This window comes from Lagenorhynchus albirostris, chromosome 3, assembly GCF_949774975.1.
Source record: "Lagenorhynchus albirostris chromosome 3, mLagAlb1.1, whole genome shotgun sequence".
NCBI classification, from domain to species: domain Eukaryota; kingdom Metazoa; phylum Chordata; class Mammalia; order Artiodactyla; family Delphinidae; genus Lagenorhynchus; species Lagenorhynchus albirostris.
In genome coordinates this window covers 81204107-81223440 of record NC_083097.1, presented here as the reverse complement: position 1 = coordinate 81223440, position 19334 = coordinate 81204107, and the positions used below count along the sequence as shown (strand labels likewise).

At 34.1% G+C, this 19334-nt stretch overlaps 1 long non-coding RNA gene across 1 annotated transcript in view; it reads left to right on the top strand.

Moving 5' to 3' along the window:
* The first annotated feature begins 15810 nt into the window (after positions 1-15810).
* LOC132518160 (uncharacterized) overlaps positions 15811-19334 on the top strand; it is a 522958-nt gene continuing 519434 nt past the window's right edge. Inside the window, exon 1 of the long non-coding RNA XR_009539871.1 lies at positions 15811-15938. This is a non-coding gene — a long non-coding RNA (uncharacterized LOC132518160). The remainder of the gene's footprint in view (positions 15939-19334) is intronic.

The following is a 19334-nucleotide window of genomic DNA, read 5'->3' as shown; positions in this document are numbered from 1 at the left end:
CTTCTCTTTGCCTCCTCCTCCTTTGATTCAGATTAATATTACTATTCTCTTTACAGTTCTTCCTTCTTTCCTATTGGTTCTTTAAGTTTGTCCTAAAGGCTTATTTATATTTAAACACTTTGGTAGAATTCAAAGATGAGGAAATGGCCAGTATTGTTAATATTTGAAATGTGCCTGCATAGAATTTCCCTGGGCTGAATTCATAGATAAATAGCCTAACACAAAAATTAATTCATATGCTGTGAAATGTCTTATAAACTAAATGATCAAATTGTCTTATATCCTTGATTCTCACAAGTTTATTAACTGTATTATGTCTTTCTCTTTATCCCATCCTTTATGGCTATCTCTTGACAAAATCATTTCTTAGGTATATATATTGGCTATCTTAGCATTAACATGAAACTCTTACAGCATACTTAGCTGGCTCAGTATGGCTTCTCTCAGTGAGATATTTTCCCAATTAATTTTATGTTTGTAGATCAGCGGTTAAACCTAAATGAGGCTGGGAGTGGATAGGTAAATGCATATATAATCAACTAGGGATTGATGGTCCTGTCTAAAAGTAGATGTCATTTACTTTTAGTCAGTTTTCATCATACAAGACAAGAAAGCATAAGTTGATTTTTTTCTCAAAATAAACCATAAATTCATATATTTATGTGACATCACTTTTTAATTAGCAAGTAAAATAAATAAAAATATCAAAAAAACACTGTGCAGTCAACATTGCACACCAAATCAAATATATCTGTAAGCTGTAGAACTCATTGGTCGGCAGTATGAAACTTTTGTGTAAACTCTTCAAGGACAGGAATTTTTCACTGCCTTTGTATTTAACAAGTATGCCTGCATGTGGTTGGTGTTCAGTAAATATAGGTTAATATACAGAATGAATAAAAAGTAAGATTTCTAATTTTGAATAGTAGTAATAATGTTTCTTTTATTCATATACCACAGCTCTCTAGATAGAAAGATATAGTGCAAATTCTTCAGGTTAATCAAATTCCATTACTTGAAGGAAAAAAAATTAACACTAAATAGATTTTCATATATCTGTAGAGTCTTAGAATTCTTACATACTATATAGAAGTAAATGTAATCCTCTAAATTTTGTTGAAGAGAAGAGGAATGTCTAGAGAGGTTCTATAAATTTTTTAGCGGACAAAAATACTGAAGGCATGACTAAGCTTAAACCTCCTGATTTTTAAAATTGGGCCCTTTTGTACCACACAATGTTTTCTACTCTGTCACTAGTGCTATCCGTCAGCAAACAGTTGGATAATAAAAGGACTTACTTCCTACATCTATAAGGGGTTTAGATTTTTAAAAATTGAACCTTTTGTTAGTAAGGAAAAAAGTTTAAAATTAAAAGTAACTGTTTTTTCTTATTCTAAATGGAGTTAATATAACTACCAGATTTATGCAGCAAAGTTCGATTTTATGAGTACGATACCATTAAAAATTATTTAAGCCATAATGAAATTTGTAACTGGTCTGAAAACTAGTTTTGCCATGGTTAATCATTCACAGCAGTGAATGATTCTTCCTGTTATATCAAGTAAACCCATCTAATTTAAAGTTGAAAATGATGTAGCATATCCATAACGCTCATCTCAAAGGATGACAAGAATCATTGAGCAAATATGTAAATCTGCAGCTTAAAAAAATTAGGAATTTTCCTTTAAAAATCATCATCAGATATATTTGCTATATAAATATTTTGTTGCAGTCCTAACAAGGATTCCTTATTATGCTAATAAAGATACCCAAGTAATTAATTATTTATTAATCTTATAATTAGATACCCTAGTAAGGATATGCTAATCAGGCTTCCATGCTCATGATCACTACCAGCAATCAGCACAGGCATACTAAGAAGCGGAATATGGGAGATAGTCAAAGAAGTATTTCCTTCCCATGAACGCTATTGCAATTTCCAATTTTGATTTTGTAGGAAGGGTACAGTAAAATAAAACTATGATGGCAACCTACCTGTAACCTCAGGAATGCCCCAGAGTGTGTATAAATCTGCTGAGTGGGTCCTAAAGGTGGGGGAGGAGGAGATTAGCCTGTGCCTAAAACTTCTAAATGGAACCAGGTGGTACATCCACCCACCTTGGCATATCAAATAAATGATCACAAGCCACAAGCTCATGATGTAGCTCAGATATTTATCCAGCATCACTCTCCTGCTTATGCACTCTACTTATTCATTTACTTCTTGGCATACTTCTTGGTTTGGTTTTACTTATGTTTCTTTTGAAGACATTTACCCTACACTTGGCCTGCATCCTGGCTTAGTGCACTGCAGCTTCAAGAAAAACCTCTGAAAAATTATAGAATATGTATAGAACTATTAATTAAAATTTTCATATATCTTATTGGGTCTGTGCGAGAAAACTTCACTAAATTAGGTAAAGGCAGTTAAGGGAAGTAGAAACTAGGAATTCCATTATTTAATATCTGCACTGTTCCTATGTTTTTTTAAACAAACAACTCTGTTCGGTGTGCATCACTGGAGGATACTAATAAATATAGCAGTTCTAAAAACATACACTGAACATCCTGTCATGTGAAAACTACATATTCTCTCACAACAGAAGAAACAATGATGAAAAGCCAATTCTGTACTTTAAAGTCAAGACAAATACAGCAGAGGGAAAAGGAAGGAAAACAAGTATCCAAGAATGATGTCAATCTTTGATGATGCTTTAATTATTATCTTGCTTATCACCAGGGGAAAAATACTTTCCATTCCTGGATATATCAGACCTTATTGATGAGAACTTTTAAAATAGATTTTATGCTTTAGTGTGATTCATTCATTCATTCATCCTTTGAATTTGTCAAACCTGTATGAGCACTGCATGAACATCTTCAGTACCTCCTCTTTGGAAGATGCTTCACACTCACACTTCCATGGTCACTGGGCAGTCTGACCCCACTTTTGATCCACATCTGGCAAGTTCTAGGTGGGCACCTGACCCAAGGTAGGCCATTCATAATTCATTACAATGAATTTGGAACTGGCACTAAGATTGGTCTCATACCTGGGAATGTTTATTGAATGGTTAAAATGTAAAATCTCAGCCAAACTTTCTGCGATGTGAGCTAGGGTGTAGCCAAAGCTGATATGAATATTGAAAAAAAAGTGACATGATAGGAACAAACAAGATGAGGAGTGGATAGTGACTGTAAGTTTGTTTGCTTTTGTAGGTTTGTTTGCTTTTGTTCATTTTGTTGTTTTATTGTTTTTATTTTGAAACCTTAGCTTAACTTGAAGCTGCATTTACTCTCACATTCTTGTATGCATCTCATTTAAACAATTTATCTTTCAATGTAAAACTCTTAAGAGCAGAGAATTTTAGAAACACAAAAATCTCACTCATACAATACTGTCCCGTTTTGTTAAACGTATTTTGTGAGGGCAATATTTTTGTGTAAAATTATCTAAAACTCTGATTTGTCAATACATAATACAACTCAAACCCTCAAATTAGATAGTTCTGTAACACATCCTATCTAATATATTTCTAAATAATTTTAAACTGTGCAAAAAAATCGATTCATATATTTAAGAGCAACTTTCTTTGAACTTTAAACAGATGTATTTCAGAAAAATATTTAATTAGATCTAAAGGACAGATTTTTCAGTAAAAAAACAATAATTAATTGCATTAAGAATTTCATGTATGAGGTTAATATGATTGCTTTTTGAAAACCAATATTACAGGGTGGTGAATAGGTCTTACCTGTAACTGGGAATTGGTAACTAGGAACCAGAACTGAGGACAGGGAGACTTAAATACTCTGTATTCTAGGGAGAGCTGAGGACAAATGAAGACTAGACACTTCTTTGGGTTTATTTAGAGGACATTATCACTCCTGTCCTACTGTGGACTCAAAGATGTCCTTAAGGAGAAAGGTAGAAAAAGAGGATAGTTGAAGGCAAGGAGCAGAAAAAAAAAAAAAAATTTCAAGTTTCTAACCCACTAAGTTTAAATTCAGTAAAATGGTTTGCTTTAACTGGAGAGTTTTCATTATCATTTTTGGACTGCCTTCTATGAAAGCAAGATTCTCAGCAGTGTAATGCTACATACCTACATGTTAGGCTTCCATGTAAGAATGACTTACGTGCAGAATTCCTCTTTGAAAAATGGAAGTTGTATAGACTGTAGCTTTGAAGCTTCTGCCTCACATAGCTTAGAAACATAAAAAGTACATCATTAGGCAATGGGGCAGTAGTCACATCTAAAATATTTAATTATTATTAGCATTTTTAAAGCTTTTAGCTATAAACTATAATATGCAGTGTTAAAGTGCAACACACAAATCTATATCATATGATCTGAAACTATCAATTACATAAATCAATTTATGGCTTAGCATTATTAGAATTATGTGATCTAATAGAACAAAAAACTATTATCCTATATCTCCAAGGTGGTTTAATAAACTCTCAGTATAAGTTGTTCCAGGAGTAATCCTCATAAAAAATTCTCCGAAGCAATTATTTTATTGGGTTTATGTAATGCAGACAAATCAAAAGATAATAGCTCAAACTCTCCTTTGATTATTACAACGTTTAACATTATATTTCACTGGAACCTGTTAAGAAATGATGTGTTCAGGGTTTTGTTTTTCAAGTGCTAAGAAAATTAAGAATATTTATAGAAAAACTTTAAGGTCACTATAGAGGTTACTGATTTTATTTATAATTTCCAAGTTTTCAGGTCAGAACAGTAACTTCCAATGTGAGTTTTTCAGCATTCTAGGATTTTTCTGCTTAATTGGAGTGCCCCAAAGTTTCAAGCAGTTTTCTTTTAAAAAATCAATTTTAATTCATTTAAGTTAAATTAAAATTATTTTTACTGAATTGTTCATGCTGTTTTTACTGCTTAAATAACTTTATTTAAAAAGTGAAAAACAGTTACCAGAAACATATTAATGTACATTTTATAAATTAAGCGTGTGTATAAATATCAACAGTAGAACAGTTGTTCTCTTAGAGAATGAGGCCCATGGCATAAGCATCACTTGGGGATGTGTTAGAAGTGAAAATTCTCAGGTACCAGTCCAAGCTATTGAGTCAGAAACTTCGGGCTGGACCCAGGAATCTGAGATTTTCCAAGCCCACTATGTGATCTGGAAGCACACTGTGTTTTAAGAACCACTACAGGAGGGTATTGCTACTAGGAAAAGATTAAAACAGATTAACAATTGGTTGTTTTCTGTAAGTTGAATCTTCCGATTGTAAAACTAGTTTCAGTCTTGGCTACACATTAGAACTGGGGAACTTCAAGAAATTCTCATGCCAGGGCCACAACTAAAACCAAGTAAGTGAGATTCTCTGGGGTTTGGGACTCAGGCATATTTTGTAAAGCACCCCAGGTTATTATAATGTGCAGTCAAATTTGAGAACCACTACATTTTGGAGTAAGCTCTTGTAAGAGTAGTGCCCTGCGAGAGCTATAAAGATATTTCCTAAATATTAATGCCACCTTTTGAGGGTGCTTAAATGCTGAGATATCACAGGTACCCTCTGCCTTGGGCATTCTGCATCCTTCAAACCATCTGGAATGGCCAAAGTTAAAGTTAATGCATCTCTAGATTTTTCTCCACCTCCCAGAATTTACTGGAAGAAAAAAAAAACAACAGAAATTGAAGATCACAGCTATAAAAGAAAGATAACACACTATGACCTAGACAAACCAGAATTAATAGAGAAGGTAGTTCAATAATTTAAAATAAACATAATAAATATCCTCAGAAAACAGAGAATGTTGGTAGCATGAAGGAGGAACAAGAAATTATAAAGAAGAATCAAGCAGAAATACTAAGTATTAAAAAAAAGAACTCTTGCCTCATTCTCTCTTTCCCATCACTGCCTATATTCCTCTGGAAAGTTATAATGAATCAGTTTTAGTTCTACCTTATTTAGAAATTGCCTTCCTCCCTCCCTCCCCCCTCCCTCTCTCCTTCCCTCCCTTCCTTCCCTCTTTCTATTTCCAATTTTGATGTTTGCTTTGTAGATACTAATAGATTTAATTAAATTAATTATTCACCATTGCTTCTTATATATCTGTCCAATGTAATGCACAAAAAAGAAAAGACAATATCTAATAGGCAGTATCTCTGCCCTTTAATCCTAGATGGCAATAGCAGCCCCTCCCTCTGTATTGACAATAAAGAATGTCTTTGGAGATTGTCAGATGTCCCATGGGGGACAAAATCACCCCCAGTTGAGAACCACTGGTAAACAATATTCTGGCTTCTCTGACCATAGAATAATTTTGCCTGTTGCTAAATATCACATGATTGGAATTAGATGGTATGCATTTTGGTCTATCTTATCTAATCAACCCATCACTGTCCTTGAGTGTAGATCTATTTGTGCTGTTAGAGTGGATGTTTTAACCATAGTTCCGAGATTGATCTCTATTGTTGTGTTTGGCTGAATTTTGTTTTTTTTTATAAATGCAGCTTTCCACTGTATGAATATACTACAACTTATTTAACCCATTCTCTCATTGATGGGCATTTAGTTTCTAAATTTGACTATTATGAATAAAGCTAATGTGACCATTTTTGTACATGTCATTCTGTGGATATGCATTCGTTTCTGTTGATGTTCTGTTGATGTTGCTGTTCATTAAATCTAAGAACTTCTATTATGAAAAGACACCACTGAGAGAGTGAAAAGGCACTCTGAGAGGAGATATTTCAATACATATTTTCATCAAGGAGCTCATATCTAAATATATAGAGAGAGCTCCTATAGATCTATAAGGAAGACAATCAAACTGGAAAAATGAGTAAAAAACTTGAACAAGTTCTTCACAAAAGAGAATATGCAATAAATGTATGAAAGGGAGCTCAATCCAATAGCCATAAAAGATATGTAAGTTAAAACAGTAATTGGATAACCCTACACAGCTACCAAAATGGCTAAACTTAGAGACTGACATTACAAAGTATTGGGAAGAATATAAAAAAAAAACCTGGATCTTTCACATTGCTTACTCTATGAGACATTCTCACTATGAAATATACAAAATGCTCTGACATATGTTTGGGTTGTTCTTAATATTTTGTCATTAGAAACAATACAGTAATATTCTTGTGCTTTCGTCTTTGCACTTCATGTGAGAATTGGTTCTAGATTTCTAGAAGAATCTGTTTCACTGTGACTTGTAGGACTTTTTAATATATCATGGATATTAACTCTTTGCGGTACGCAGGCCTCTCACTGTTGTGGCCTCTCCCGTTGTGGAGCAGAGGCTCCGGACACGCAGGCTCAGTGGCCATGGCTCACGGGCCCAGCCACTCCGCGGCATGTGGGATCCTCCTGGACCGGGGCACGAACCCGTGTCCCCTCCATTGGCAGGTGGACTCTCAACCACTGCGCCACCAGGGAAGCCCCTATGGATATTAACTCTTTAATGTTATATATGTTGAAAATATTTTTCTTCTTATATCACTTCTTTTAACTTTGTTTTTAAGCTCTGGTAATATATAGAACTTTAAAATTTTACTGTCATATCTATCACATTTCTTTTATGACATGTTCATATCTTGGTTAGAAAAGTGTTTTATCTCAGGAATATTCAAAAATATTTTTCTAATATATTTTACATAAAATTCTTATTTGTTAAATCATTTATAATTTATTTTTCATTATGATATACGGCTGGAATCATCCTCATATTATTATTATTTTTTTTTTTTTCGGTATGCGGGCCTCTCACTGCTGTGGCCTGTACCGTTGCGGAGCACAGGCTCCGGAAGCGCAGGCTCAGCGGCCATGGCTCACGGGTCCAGCTGCTCCGCGGCATGTGGGATCTTCCCGGACCAGGGCACGAACCCGTGTCCCCTGCATCGGCAGGCGGACTCTCAACCACTGTGCCACCAGGGAAGCCCCATCCTCATATTATTTATTCCCTGTTGAAACGAAATTTTCTCTTTTCCACATACTAATTCCCCATATATGTATGTGCCCTTTTCTTAACTCCTCAGTTACTTTTTTCATCCGTTTGTCCATTATTGCATAATATCACATTTATTTTTATTTTCTTCCTTTTCAAAAATTTCCTGGCTATTCTTGAGCATTTGCTCATCCAGATAAGCTGTTGAATAAATTTGTTTTTCTCCCCCTAACCCCATAAAAACCCTCTGAGAATTTGATTGAGTTTGGCATTTACTCTGAGTCATTTTATATTTTTATGATATGGAATCTTCTCATCTAAAAGTACAGTATGTATTTCCCTTAACTTTTATATTTGTAACAAAAGATTTACAGTTATTTTCAGAGATCTTACACATTTCTTGTTTGGTTTATTCCTATGTCTTTTATAGTTTTTGCGGCTATTATGGATTTCGATTATTTTCTTTCAAAACAATTTTTTGATAGTTTATGAAAAAGACATTAATTTCAGTATATTGATATTGGGCCTGCCACTAGTTACTAAGCTCCCCTAGAATATCTAATAACATTTTTTTCTTAGTGTAATTTTATTTTTCCAATTTAGTATTATATTTTTGGAAATAATGAAATTTGCCTCATTTTAAAAAGTTTTAATTCTTATTTATTTCAGTTGAAATATTGCTTCAATCATGAACGCCAGTGCAATGCCAAACTCTGGAATTCTCCTGATGTTAATGGATGTCATTGCTTCTGTCTTTTCCTTTTCTTTTCTTTTTTTCACTTAAATGGTATTGGTTCTAGTGTACTACATATAAGTACACAGAGTTTTGCATTTGTTTTCTGGGTATGGGTTTATCATGATAAGTAAGTTTCCTTCAAGTGCAAAATTACTAAATGCTAAATCTTAACTAGTATGGTCAATTCTTTCTGCCATTCCATTCAGTGCATACATTCTCTGAAATTAGCTTTATGAGGGAAGATAGGAATCTCTCTATTCAGATGAATTCAGTTCCTGTTTGCTTCTCATTGTGGAAGACTTTTCTAAGATAAATTTTTGTTCTGGTGTTTAAGCGTATGTATTTTTCAATGACCAGGGCCCCTAAATGCAAAGCAAATATTTACTAAGCTATAATCTGCTGTACATACTGAGATATAGTATTGACAAGGTTTACAAACACAAAGAAACATATTATGTTGTTATGAGCATTTTAAGGGGGTCTTCAGGGGTAATTTCAAATATTAAAAAACAGATTTTACCTTAGAGACTGAGTTCAGAACCTAATCCTCTTGTAAAATGCAAAGCCACTGCACCTTTGTAAATCAAATGAGTCTATGATTTTCTTTTTTTTTTGCTATGTTTGTTAGCATTAGGTGTCAGAGTTCAAATAGATTTCTAAAATAGATTGGAGAGCAATTATTTTTTATTTATGTTCTTAAATATTTTAAATAACTTGGAATAAGTAAAGGTAGATCATTTGTTAACTTTTCCATTTATTTTATATAATTTGGTTTATTTACCTTTTCTATGGTTTTCAATCAGCTCTGGTAGTTTATGTTACTATATATTTCTTATATAACTATTTCTAAATTTAACATCCTAATACAATTTTATTCCCATAGATTTTTTAATCTTATTTGTATCTGTCATTATGTCCCTGTTATAATTGATAGTGTTTACTTTTCATTTCTCTTTGATTTTTTTCTTTGCTCACTAAGAGTTTGTCTATTTTGTTGGTCATTTCAGAATTCCAGCTCTTAGTCTTATTAACCGTGATTTAAAAAAAATGTGGTAAAAATACTTAACTTGAGATTTTTCATTTTAACAAATTTTAAGTGTACAATACACTGTTGTTGACTATAGGTACAGTGTTGTGCACAGCTCTCTAACATTTATTCATCTCGCTTAACTGAAACTTTGTACCTATTGATTAATTACTCCCTATTTCCTACTCCTCTCAGCTCCTGGTAACCATCATTCCAATCTTTGATTTTATGCATTTGACCATTTTAGGTACCTCATGTAAGTAGAATCATGAAATATTTATCTATGTCTGGCTTATTTCACTTAGCATAATTTCCTCAAAGTCCATCAATGTCATCACAAATTGCAGAATTTCCTTCCTCTTTTATATTTTAAAGTTGAGTAGTATCCCATTGTGTGTATAATACCACATTTTCTTTACCCATTCATCTGTCCATGGACATTTAGTTTGTTTCCATACCTTACCTGTTGTGAATAGTGCTGTAATGAATATGGGGGTGCTATTGTCTCTTTGATATCAATTCTTTTGGACATATATACAGATGTGGGGGTGCTAGATCATATGGTAGCTCTATTTTTTAATTTTTAGGAACTTCATACTGTTTTCCATAGTGACTGCACCACTTTGCATTCCCACCAACAGTGTACAAGGGTTCCCATTGTTCCGTATGCTCACCAGCACTTGTCTTTTTTTTTTTTTTTGATAATAGCTATCCTGACAGATGTAAGGTGATATCTCACTGTGATTTTGACTTGCATTTCCCTGATGATTTCTCATATATCTGTTGGGCATTTGTATGCTATCTTCTTTGGAGAAATGTCTATTCAAGTCTTTAGCCCATTTTTAAATTGAATTATTAGTTTTGTGGTTATTGAGTTATAGGGGTTCCTTATATATTTGGGAGGTTAACCCCTCTCAGATAAATGATTTGAAAATATTTTCTCCCAATCAGTAGGTACCTTTTCACTCCCTTGATTGTTTGCTTTGCAATGCAGAGATTTTTATGTTTGATGTAGTCAAAGTCCCAAAGTCATTTTTTTGCAGAATTAGAAAAAAACAATTCTACAATTCATATGGAACCACAAAAGACTATGAATAACCAAATTGATCCTGAGAAATAGCAAGGCTGTAGGTATCCTAGTTCCTGATTTCAAAATATATTATCAAGCTACAGTAATCAAAACAGTATGGTACTGGCATTAAAAACAGATTTATAGACCAGTAGAACAGAATAGAGAATCAAGAAGTAAATCCATGCATATATGGTCACTTGATCTTTGACAGGAGCACCAAGAATACACAAGGAGGGAAGGGTAGTCTCGTCAACAAATGGTTTGGGGAAAAATGGGTATTCGCATGTAAAAGAATGAAATTGGACCCTTATTTTACATGATATGCAAAAATCAACTCAAAATGGATTAAATATTTAAAACCTGAAAATGTAACACTTCTTGAAGAAAATGTAGGGGAAAAGCTTCATGACATTGATCTTGGCAATGATTTTATGGTATGACATCAAAAGGACAGGCAACAAAAATGAAAATAAACAAGTGGACTACACATTAACTTTTTTGAGGGGTTTTACTTTTAAAATCCACCTTAATATCATCCACCTAAATTCATCCAATGTATTTTATTGCTTTTTATCTACCTTCTTAAGGGCATAATTCATTTATTTTCAACATCTCTTTCTAATTAAATGAGTTACTGTGCACATTTTTTACTACATTGAGCTTTGGCTGAATCCTATAGGTATTCCATATAAAGTTTTCATCAATATTAATTTCAAGCAGATTTTTTAAAATTTAGTTTTCTCTTTTAGGAAAATTTATTTAGAGGATTGATTTTTTAAAATTCTCTGTTTTATATTAATTTTAAAAATATGTTTTATTATATACATTGAAATAAGGGAATGTTGACTTTATAGTTATTACTTGGAAATTTTATTGAGATTTTTTTGTGGCAAAAGACGTAACTGATTTTATAAATAATATTTGTCAATTTTAAAAGAATATATATTCAGGGTATGATATAGAATTCTAGGGATATTAAGGATGATACTTAAATTTCTTGTATCATTTGTCTCCTCAGCTTATTGAATTCTGAGGTAAATAAGTTATTGTCTCCTAACATGAATTCTTTTTGGATGGAGGGAGGAAGGGTGACAAACAGTCATTGTTTCTAATACTTTTGCTTTGTATATTTTGCTGCTATATTAAAAGAATTTATGTTTGTAAATGTTTATAATATTGTAGCTTTTCCCATTTTGAAAGCTTCACATTTGTTCCATTACTGCAAAATAAAATTTTTTTATTGAGTACTGTGTCATCTAATATAAAACTGCCATCTTACAATATTTTTTGTTTACATTTATCTGTTATATTTTTGCCTATGTATTTATTTATTTGCTCATTTTTTGTTTTTCTAGTATAAATTACATTTACGTAGGTTTATTGATACTTTCCTCTTTGTCTTTAATAATATATAAAAGTTTAAAAATCTTATTTACACTTATTTTAATAACCTTTTATTTGTATTATTTATCCTAGTTGATTTTACATTTCATGTTTATTAGGCTTTCTTATGGGTTCTTGTCTTTTATTAATTTTGCTAAAATAAAACATCTTTTCATTTTTCCCTTTCATGATTTGAATGTTTTTGTGTCAAATTTGTATTTTCCTTGTGGTGTCCTTATTTTTAGAAAACATAAATAGCTATAGATTTTGAGAAGTGTGATGCATTTCTGATCTCCCATCCTTTGTGTATAATCTGTTTTGCTATATCTAAAAATTTTTAAGATCAATTTCACGTTATATGTGTTCTGAAATGTTACTGTATGGTACAATGGTGGGATTTTTGTGTATGTCATTGTCACATTGTAATTTATTAAAAAGGTAGTTATTACGATTATTCTCACTTTTATAGTCTTCCCAGGATCTCAAAACTTCATATATGAATGTTGAAAATTTCTCTTATTATCCCACTGTAGCCGTGAAACAATGATTTCAGTCTGAGCTTTCATGTGCAAGAAGTTCTAGATGACAGGGTCTACAGGGGAAAAAGAGGAGAGTTGTGAAAATGAATACCTTACTCATGCCCTTGAAAACCCGTCAGTTTATTTTGGGAGATAGGCACGTAACTGACCTATTCAAATCCAAACGTATCAGTGATGAATAGTGATGAGCTGGATTTCTAGTCAGGAAAGAAAATAAGGACAGAAGGAAGAACATGAGCAAAAGAATAAGGAAAGGTGTGAAAGTGACTGGCATATTCACATACCAAACAGTGATGGAGTGAATGCAAAGCCAAAAAGGCATGGAACTGAGTGGCATGGGGTACAACTAGAAATAATAATAGATAAGTGAATGAGAGGATTGGGAGTATGGGCTTTATCTGGTCTGCAGTTAAAATAATTTAAAGATTTTGTTCAAGGAACTAATATGAAAAGGTTTATGTTAACGAATGATAATTCAGGAAGTGAGTAAAAGATGATTTAGAGAGAGCTGAGATAAGAAAGTGTTGAGCAAGTGGTACTAGAAGAGAAAATGGAAGCAGGGAGTTTATTTAAACACAGTTTTGGTACCCATTTATCAAAAACCGTAAACAAGTTGAACGTGGGTATTGTTAGAGATGGAGTGGTCAGAGCAGTCTCTTAGATTTCAAGTATGAGTGATTGGTGGATGCTGAAGTCATTACCTGAGTTTTAAACAAAGTGGAAAGACAGGTTTCATTGTATATAAAATTTGTTTGCGGAAGCAGTGGAATTTAGCAGTTAGATAGACTTGAATTATAATCACTGTACTTACCTTTACTGTTTTTTTTTTTTGATATTGTGCATGTTACTTAACCTGATTGTTAGTTTTGTTCATGGTAAAACATGTAGAGTAATTCCTCTCAAGGGGTTTTTATGGAGATTAAAACAGCTAACATATGTGAAATGGATTACTATTTCTATCATAATATTATTATTACTATTATTACTACTATTTTTGTCAATAATATACTTGAATTTTCTATTGGAGAACTATATAGATGTTCAGAATTTGGTAGGTGAATTAAAATGAACTTTGCACTCAGGAGAAAGTTTAATATTGGAGAAATAATTTTTGTAGTTGCTATCATGGAAGGGACTGTAGAAAGACCATAACAGGAACAAAGATATTGTTCATCTCTGGGGAAGGGAGCAGATGAAAAACTAATGCTAAACCAGCCAGGTAAATAATAGTGATAAGAAGGAAAATCAAAATAGTACTGGCAGTTAAGCTAAAAGAAGAGAGAATGTCCAATAAGACAAATATGACAAAGAAAACAAGGCAGGTGAAAAATAAAGTCTATTTGATCATCCAGAGGTCAATTTCATAGAGTTTCTCTGGAGTGCTAGAGGAAAAGAAATAGCAGTGCAGTGGATTCAAGACACTGGAAGGCATAAGCATGAAAAAAGTGGGTAGAGATTGTTCTTGAGAGTCTATATCAGAAGAGGAGGAAGAATGGAAACTGAAAAACACGAATTATTTCCTCCATTTTCTGAGTGGAAAGGACTGACCATGTTTGAAGGCCAAGGTGAGGGTGACAGTCAAGAGGCAGGTTAGGGATTCAAGGAGAGTAGTAAAGGTATAGTAAAAACCTGAGGAGAATGAGAAAGGAAGTCAATAAGAAAGTGTTGATTTACCTCATTCATATAAATGAATATGTAGTTATATGCTCAAGCCAAGAAAGAAAAAGGTTTGTAACCGATAATTTGAATAAAATCTTAACACATGGTTTTGCATCTTATATTTCCTGTAGTTCCTACTAGTGTGTCCTGTTATAAGATGTATACATCTTTCTGAGGCTCTCATAATTGTGAACAAAAACCATAGAATACTCTTGGATTTTTAGATTTTGTTTTAGCTGCTTCTCTCTTATCATTTCTTATGCCTCACCCATCCTATATCTGACTATCCATGTTTCTAAAGCATGCACATTTCACAAAGGTTATATTTTTATTTTCTGCTACAGGCACATATTCTGTAGAATATGTTATAATTCAAATGCAACCTTTGGGAAAAAAGGAATCAGTAACTCCTGTAGGTCACAGAAACAGGTTAGAGAACAGTCAATGTAATTATCTGTTTTCTGCTGCTCAATACTGACAGAGTGGGCCAAATAACAATTACTGTCCTTGAGAACATTGGTCTTGTCAAATGCAGCATCTAAAAAAGAAAAAACATAGACAAAAATCAGTGTTTTCCTTGGTTTGTTTATTCAGCGGCCAATAGTTACGATACAGGATTAATTTTATTTTTGTGTTTCTTTTACCAAGTACAATAAAAATCCCAGTGAATAAACATAGATAATAGATATTCATTAAGTACAGTGATGTTTGTGGAAGCTTCACTTAATTCTAGATAAGCAAAATTATTGTACCATATAGTATTAGGAGAGATCTAAACTGTGATTGTATTGTTGGACATTTTTATTATGATTTTGTCCTCGCTGGTCCCTACTGCAAACAGCAGAGCTAATTTGGATGGTATAAAACTGCATTTACCAATATTGAGCTATAATGATGTAACAATTTTCGATTCAGTGGTCATGTCATATTTGGTCAATAGCCAGCAATTGCCATTAGTGAGAATTGAAGCACCTACACAAAGTGCCAGGTCAGTAAGAGAAACAAATCAAAGGAAGATGAAGTGATCCATAATGAGCAGGGAAAAATCATTAAGATAAAAAAAGAGCCTATCTCTTAAAATGAATAAAGAAACTGGCTGATGTTTGAACTACATTTATGCCATGTAAGTAGTCACTCTGAGCAGTAAAGCTTAGCACAAAAATACTTCTTGCTTGCTGTAATTCTCCCTGATTGTGATCCTATTCTAAAACTGTATATAGTGATTGTACCTGGTAATACATTGAAAAAATGTATGTCTTATTAAAAAATCATGTTTAAAGAAGCAAACTTAAAATAAGGTCTACACTATGCAAAACCCTCTCTCTATAATAGTAAGCCACACACCTGATTGTCATCCTAGACATATCACTCCTAGTAGCTTAATTCAGATTGACTAAAGAGCAGCATGTGAATAGTGTGTAGCTTGGCCTTGAGGCTAACTTAATTCAATGTTCTGTCTTGAAGCATGTAGAAAACTTCTCAGGAAAACATCAAAGAGGAATTCATGAGTCCTTGAAAAGCTAAACTATTTCATGGATCCTAGGAGGATAAATGGGAACTTTGACAAGAATGGAGAATGTGGTACTTCAAAGGTGTAAGTACAATTGCTTTGCTACTCTGTTCAGCTTCTCCTATTAAGAAAACTGCCTCAGCTTCTGATTAACAGTAAGCTTTTCTAGTAAATCCATTGCTTTAACTGGAGAATACACCAAAGCAAGGGAATTCAGGATTTTACGGGGGCATTCAGTACATCACTTCACTGCTCGAATACACTATTGCTTTATGTCTCCCATGGATGAGACAAAATCAGGAGGATATTCAGTGCCTCTAAAATCAAAAGGCAAGGGGCATCTTTTCTAATCATGGAGCTTCTGGGAAGGATAACGAAAGAGTGGGTTTTCATCTTCCTCTACTACCCAGATGACTTTATTAACTCAAATCTTTGGATTCCAAGTCAAGAGCTCTGTGGTAAGCAGCCTTAAAAATTGCCCCTGAGGCCTCCTGATATCCGACCCCTTTCTGTTAAATGACTAGGGTTAGGTTATTTGATGAATCAGATATGGCAGAAGCGATGGGATATCACTTCTGAGCTTAAGTTATAAGACAGCTTCCAATTTGGATTCTCTCTCTCTCTCTCTCTCTCCCCGTCTCCCTCTCCCTCTCCCTCTCCCTCTCCCTCTCCCTCTCCCTTTCACCCCCGCCCCCGCTTCCCTCCCTCCCTCTCCCTCTCTCTCTTTCTCTCCCCTTTTCTGTCTCTATCTTATCGCCTGATTTGGGGGAAGACTTATGGAGAGTCCCTCATGGTGAGGAACTGAAACCTCTTACTAATATACTAATAGCCATGTGAGTGAGTTTGGAAAGAGATTCTCCAGGCCCCATGAATCCATAGAGATGCAGACCAGCCAGCCAACAGCTTGACTGCAACCTCGAGAGAGACTCTGAGCCAAAAACACATGGCTAAGGATTCCTGACCCTCAGAAACTATGACATAATAAGTTTTTTGTCTTAAGCCACTAAATTTTGCAGCAATAGATAGTGTAGGCTCTTTCCGTCTACACTGGGACACAACCTTTTCATTTGTGAAATGATTTTTTTAAAAAATAAGTGATGTCAAAAACTCTTTCACTTTATGAATGTCACTGATTGAGTGGAGCCACACCCTTTCAGTAACCATGATCCAGGAGATTTAAAAGAAAAGGTTCTCTTCTTGTTTTCAGAATTTTAATTGTCTTATTTATTTAGTTCATGGTGTCTGGCACACATGGCAGGCACTAAAGTTAGGGAATATCTCTATAAAAATTGTAAAGGTCTACATTCTGCAATTATGCATATTTATTATCATTCTTCGAGTAATTCTTCTTGCACTAGTCCATATGTATAAGTTGAAGATAATAATAGTACTGGATTGTTGGAGAGATAAAATGAGTAAATATATATAAATTACTTCAGTGTCTGAAATTTTTGTAATTACTATACATGTGCCCCTTCCTGTGTTATCTCCTTCTCTTCATCCTGACAAATAGGGATATTATTAAAGAGACCTCGACCTGTAACTGTGATCCTCACTTCTAATCCAGAGTATATTGGCCAAGAATGTGTTCCCCGAATGCCTATCATGATCTTGCTTCTTAAGATATTCAGCTGAACACGCAAGATTTTGGGCCTGTCCTTTGGCCAAGATCAATTTATTGGAAAATATTCAAATTTAAATATAGCCTACCTATTAACTAAGATCATTTAAAAAGCATTTTAACCACAAAAAGGAAATGTCAATAATTGTCAGCCCTTTTATGAGAAAAGGAAGCACTGGTTGATTTAAGGTGTACAGTGTCGATTAACCCAAAAGAGTGATAGAAAAGAAACATTAGCAAACTAGATTTGAATGCAGACTCTGCCATGTAAGAAAGAAGTCCAGAATATACCTTCAGTACACATTTTGGCTTAATATATATCCTTTTTTAAAAAAATAGATTTTTCTTATTGTAAAAATTACTTTAACAGTACTTTAACATTACAATAATTTAATCAGAAAGAATTAAGGAAGTAAAGTTATAAAGGAACTAAAAAGTCATACAAATCCCTATATTGAACTTGGAAATAATCTTCCTAGTGCTTGGTCTGTACATATGTTATATTTCATCCAATCTAAGGTACCATCAATTGTAGGATGCTCCATTATGTTATGATCCATTAAGAAAGAAAAAAATATACACTGCCAATTAAAACTATGATAAAATGCTTGCCTATGACATATTGTTTTTATTTTTGTGTATTGAAAGGGCTTGTTTAGACATTTTAGCAAATACTTTAATCATATATCACACTTGTACATGTAGAAGAAAGAAAATATGAGCAAAACAAATTGGTTAAGATACTCCTAAACTGTCTTACATGAAATTGTATCTTTTATTTTTTTTGTCTCAGAGTGGTCAATGTACATGTTTTTCCACATTATATCTGCTGCAACTTCAAAAGTATAGATTATGCAGTGTTTCTTAAAACTTTTCTATTATCTTCTCTGAGATTTTCCTTTAAGCTACTGACACTCATTCTGCAAAATTTGATGCACATACACAGGCAATTGTAAATAAGTCAGTTTTGCTATCTCATCAAAAAAATAACAAGATCCATTCTAATATCAGAAATTTTAGGACAAAAAAATAATGAATCAATTAGTGTCCAGTCAGGAAACAGAACTAATGCCAAGAAATTCAGTAGAAAGAATTTAATACAGAACTGACCAAGATGGCAGAGTAGAAGGACGTGCTGTCACTCCCTCTTGTGAGAACACCAGAATCACAGCTAGCTGCTGGACAGTCATCGACAGGAAGACCCTAGAACTTGCCAAAAAAGATACCCCACATCCAAAGACAAAGGAGAAGCCACAGTGAGACGGTAGGAGGGGCACAATCACAGTAAAATCAAATCCCATAACTGCTGGGTGTGTGACACACAGACTGGAGAACACTTATACCACAGAAGTCCACCCACTGGAGTGAAGGTTCTGAGCCCCACGTCAGGCTTCCAAACATGGGGGTCCAGCAATGGGAGGAGGAATTCTTAGAGAATCAGACTTTGAAGGCTAGTGGGATTTGATTGCAGGACTTTGACAGGACTGGGGGAAACAGAGACTCCACTCTTGGAAGGCACACACAAAGTAGTGTGTGCATTGGGACCCAGGGGAAGGAGCAGTGACCCCAGGGGAGACTGAACCAGACCTACCTGCTAGTGTTGGAGGGTCTCCTAGAGAGGCACGGGGTGGCTGTGGCTCACAGTGGGGACAAGGACACTGACAGCAGAAATTCTGGAAAGTACTCCTTGGCATGAGCCCTTCCAGAGTCTGCCATCAGCCCCACCAAAGAGCCCAGGTAGCCTCCAGTATTGGGTTGCCTCAGGCCAAACAACCAACAGGAAGGGAACCCAGGCCCACCCTCTTACATAGCCTCATCCACCAGAGGGCAGACAGCAGAAACAAGAAGAACTACAGTCC